At 40.2% G+C, this 5031-nt stretch overlaps 1 non-coding gene across 1 annotated transcript; it reads left to right on the plus strand.

Moving 5' to 3' along the window:
• Positions 1 to 4755: 4755 nt before the first annotated feature.
• Trnaa-cgc (transfer RNA alanine (anticodon CGC)) lies at positions 4756 to 4828 on the plus strand. The gene has a single exon. It is a non-coding gene; the product is annotated as a tRNA-Ala (tRNA).
• The last annotated feature ends 203 nt before the right edge of the window (positions 4829 to 5031 follow it).

Genomic DNA, 5031 nt, shown 5'->3' on the forward strand with positions numbered 1-5031 from the left:
AGAGTGATTTAAAAATCTGGCAAGAGACTCACCTTGAGCCTGGCTGAAATGTTGTTCAGGTGAAATATCGGAACAGGAATTAATTATATCCCGAATGCACGGACGAAAAATACAGAGTAAGATGCCGCTTGATTAAGTTTTTTATTTTAATCCACTTGAAATAATGTAAAAAATGGTGTTTATAGTTTCTCCATATCTGCACTGCAAATCATGTTATTGTTGGTTTTCTACTAATGTCCTGTATAATCCAGACAGCAAGAGCTTAATCACTTGGAAGCGGGCACACGAGGCAGGCACACACCTGAGCGGAAAAAGCCTCTCCGGCTTGCTAATTCCCCGCTTCCGCCATCGCCATGTACTCAGTCCCTCTGAAAGCATCTATGCCAATCGCTAAGCTCTTCCGCTGAATAGTCTTGTTTAAGACATTGAGAAATGCGGAACTGAAGGTGGAGTCAGCCAGAGGGTTTGATCACCAAAACTATTGTTAGCAATCCTCCACCAAATTTTCGGAACTTTAAACTGGAAAAAGAGTAAGGACTGCGTGTTAAAGGAATGTATCTGATATTTTTCTGATATCGTTGTCCTGTTTTGATTCTTGTTCTGAGGAGCTTCTACAACATAAATAAGAACGTAACAAGTTTTGAGGTTGGGCTGAAAATCATTTATAATAACACTAAAATTATATGTAATCAATACATTAAAGAGGACACCGTAAATCCACAATGAATCCTTAGAGAAATTCGAGTTTATTTTATTTGAGTGACTGAAGTTGAAAGTTGTGTGTATGTAGAAAGTTGTGCACTGAAACTGTGTGTAACTGAATTTCTCGCAAACAATCTGAAAACCGTCTGATTTCTAAATTACGATTACAGTTTCTGATCTAGAATGAGCGTAGCTACCCTGCTTTTGAACATGAACTTATTTATGCAAATTGCTTTTAAGGGACGTGATTTTAATTAGTCCTAAGTGCATCTGACTGTAAACTAGCGTTAAAGAATGACTCACAAGAATACTCAGAATGAGTGTTGCGTAATTTAAATGTGCTGTGTTACAAAAAAAAACGCATCTGTTGAATCAACATGAGATTTCACTGCTTGAAACCTATTCCCAGTATTCTGTCAAAAGGTTTATTTAGGCCCTACAACAAACTCTTACCTTGCAACCGATAACTTGACGCTGCTCTGGCTGCACTGCAAGAGTGACGAGCTGATCAATGCGCGGCAGTTTGCCTTCTTTTTCTTATTTTTTTAAAAAAAGCGCTGTTCAGAAAATTAGTTTTGACTTGCATTTCAAAACTGATAATTACTGTAGACACAAAATTGCAAGGCGTGACAGTATAAATTTTACCGAATACATTTTTCTTTCTACAGTGGACATATGCTTTGTGAAACATTTGTAAATTATAACAGGAAGTTCTTTGAAATTATATTCAACCATTTTAATGACGATGAAAGTAAACTCAAACTAATATGAAAAATAAGCAATGTCTTTCTTCGCATTGTCATACACTATAATTCTGCTGCTTCAAAATATTTCTGTTACAAAATTTGTTTTCTTCGATTCCTAATGCAGTACTATTTAACTAATCTAAATGGAAGAAGGTTAATTAAATACAGACACATTATTCACAGTTCTCTCGGATTACCAACACGTAGATATTATTAAACACAATGAAAATACACACAACTGAAAAAAGACCTTTTTCTGAAGTTCTGTCTCTTTAAGTAATCATCTAGGAAATCAAGCTTCATCTTTATGTTACACACCGTGGAACATCTGATACAAAAATCTCTGTGTGGCACAGACGCTATCCAAGCTGCTCATTCTGGCATGATCCAAAATGCTCTCTCCATGACTCAACAAATACGAGGGGCGTTTGAAAAGTCCGTGCAAAAATAAAAACTGCTTACGTGTTAGGGGTAAACCTTTTTTTATTTTTCGACATAGTCTCCTTTTAGACTTACACACTTCGTCCAACACTGTTCTAATTTTTTGATCCCTTCCGAATAATGGGAATTGTTCAACTCTGCAAAATAGCTATTAGTTGCTGCAATCACCTCCTCGTTTAAATAAAATATTCGTCCCGCCAGCCATTTCTTCAAATTGGGGAACAAGTAGTAGTCCGAGAGAGCCAAGTCTGAGGAACGGGGGGGATGTGAAACGAGTTAGAATCCTATTTCCATTAATTTTACGACCACAACTGCTGAGGTGTGAGCTGATGCATTGTCGTGATGGAAAAGGACTTTTTTGCGGTCCAATCGCCGGCGTTTTTCTTGCAGCTCAGTTTTCAAACGGTCCAATAATGATGAATTATATGCACCTGTAATAGTTTTACCCTTTTCCAGATAGTCGATGAGGATTATCCCTTGCGAATCCCAAAAGACAGTCGCCATAACCTTTCTGGCCGAAGGAATGGTCTTCGCCATTTTTGGTGCAGATTCTCCCTTGGTAACCCATTGTTTAGATTGTTCTTTGGTCTCAGGAGTATAGTAATGGATCCATGTTTCATCCACAGTGACGAAACAACGCTTAAAGTCCTGCGGATTCTTCCTGAGTAGCTGCAAACCATCCTCGCAACACCTCAAACGATTCCGTTTTTGGTCAAGCGTGAGCAATCGCGGAACCCATCTTGCAGATAGGTCTCTCATTTCCAATTGTTTATGCAAAATATTATGTACCCTTTCATTCGAGATGCCCACAGCACTAGTAATTTCACGCACCTTAAGTCTTCTGTCAATCATCACCATATCATGGATTTTATCGATGATTTCTGGAATTGTAACCTCCACAGGGCGTCCAGAACGTTCGGCATCACTTGTGCCCGTATGGCCACACCGAAAATTTTGAAACCACTTATAAACTGTTCTAATCGAAGATGCAGAGTCACCGTAATGTTTATCAAGCTTCTCTGTAGTCTCCTGAGGCGTTTTGCCTTTCACAAAGTAATGTTTAATCACCACATGAAATTCTTTTTCGTACATTTTTTGACAATCGCTCAACTTCCTTGATTCACGCGAATGCTAAACACAAACGAATAGACCAATATGGCAGAAACTTGGTGTGCATTCTTTCCAAAGATGCTACTAACTAAACATGACCTCGATACGCGCCGGTGGTCCCATCTCTCGGACTTTGTACGGACTTTACAAACGCCCCTACTGCGACTCGACTCGACCCAATTCTTACCTGTTCGCTTCTTTGCACTCTACTCGATAATGAAACCTTTAGAAAGCAGAGACTGTTTATAGTTCATGTGTTCAGCATGAAAAAAAATTTAAGTGGGAACATTCCGAAAAACTGATAATTTTCATTGTATTTGCATTCAAAGATGCACTAAGTAGTAAAATACCAAACAAACTGCAGTTTACTACCACTTCACTTAATAATTAGTAGTTTTATGTCATCACCTCTCCCCTTCTAGGCGAGTAAATACTGGTACCGGAAATTTCTTCCCGCATCAGGATTCCAGCCTGATCCCTCCGAATCGATCTCCGCCGGAAAAGCGTGCTTTGGCGACATCGGTTACGGAGACGGATTTTACACACTTCGAAGCTAAGCTTCCGTTGTGAGATACATGAAAGGTCTACGATATGTGTTTGTTACAAAGTTCGAATGATGGCCGTGGGATTATATCGGAAAAACCGTTCAGATGCTGAGAGCCTCGCAGCGGGCAACAGATTAGGGAGCAGATTTGAATGTACGAATTAACTGTAAATGTAATAACAATGAAATGGAAATGAGCATGACATGTATCGAGGCGAATGGGAGATAGATGACGTAAAAACGTTTTTGCTACATAGCACGACGAAAAGAGTGAGATGCAGGAATGGATTCAGAGCTGGGTTATAGGGGGATGTGGCGTTCGTAATCACTTTCTTTATCCGCTATCCCCCCTGTCCCGAATAGAATATGCGGTCATTCCCACTTTTAACGTACCATAGTTGCCTAGGGTTTCGTAGCAGGAACACTAAAATATTTAAAATGTTTTAATATAAATAATAAAAATAATAACTTGCTTACAATAATGCTTAGGATATCGCTTCAGCTTAACAAAAATAATAATTTACGCGTTATAAAGTTGAAGTGTGTAGTCGCCATTCACAGAGTTTCACTTAGCCCTATCACTATGAATGCAGGTGTACACACTGTGGATATACGTGAGTGTAACTGAGAGTAATGCTGTTTCTTTCAGACGTTTTCTCTCACGGTCTGGGAAGCTGGCTGTTCTGTTGCTTTTGTCCTTAAGGGGGCCCTCGCACATTCCTAATATTGTCAAACCGTCAAAATATTGATTGTCTGAGGGCGCGTATTGACATGATGCCAATACTAGAAATATTGACGAGCGTTATTGATGATTCTCAGAATAAAAAAAATGGTTCAAATGGCTTTGAGCACTATGCGACTTAACTTTTGAGGTCATCAGTCGCCAAGAGCTTAGAAGTAATTAAACCTAACTAACCTAAGGACATCACACACATCCATGCCCGAGGCAGGATTCGAACCTGCTACCGTAGCGGTCGCTCGGCTCCAGACTGTAGAGCCTAGAACCGCACGGCCACTGCGGCCGGCTCCTCAGAATATTCTGAGTATTGTCACTGCATACTAAACGTATGAGGTCAAGTACTGAGGATTTGATAATATTCTTTATTGAGATATTAACAGGGCTTCGTGAACCAACCACATGACTTTAGTGTGCACTGGTTATGTTTTCAATTTGCCTTTGTGCATATCATTTCTCAGATTCAATTTGGACCGAGCGAGGTGGCGCAGTGGTTAGCGCACTGGACTCGCATTCGGGAGGACGACGGTTCAATCCCGTCTCCAGCCATCCTGATTTAGGTTTTCCGTGATTTCCCTAAATCGTTTCAGGCAAATGCTGGGATGGTTCCTTTGAAAGGGCACGGCCGATTTCCTTCCCCATCCTTCCCTAACCCGAGCTTGTGCTCCGTCTCTAATGACCTCGTTGTCGACGGGACGTTCAACAACACACTAACCTATCAGATTCAATTTTTCAACTAGTCGTTTAACACA

Source organism: Schistocerca cancellata, chromosome 2 (genome assembly GCF_023864275.1).
Source record: "Schistocerca cancellata isolate TAMUIC-IGC-003103 chromosome 2, iqSchCanc2.1, whole genome shotgun sequence".
Classification (NCBI taxonomy): Eukaryota; Metazoa; Arthropoda; class Insecta; order Orthoptera; family Acrididae; genus Schistocerca; species Schistocerca cancellata.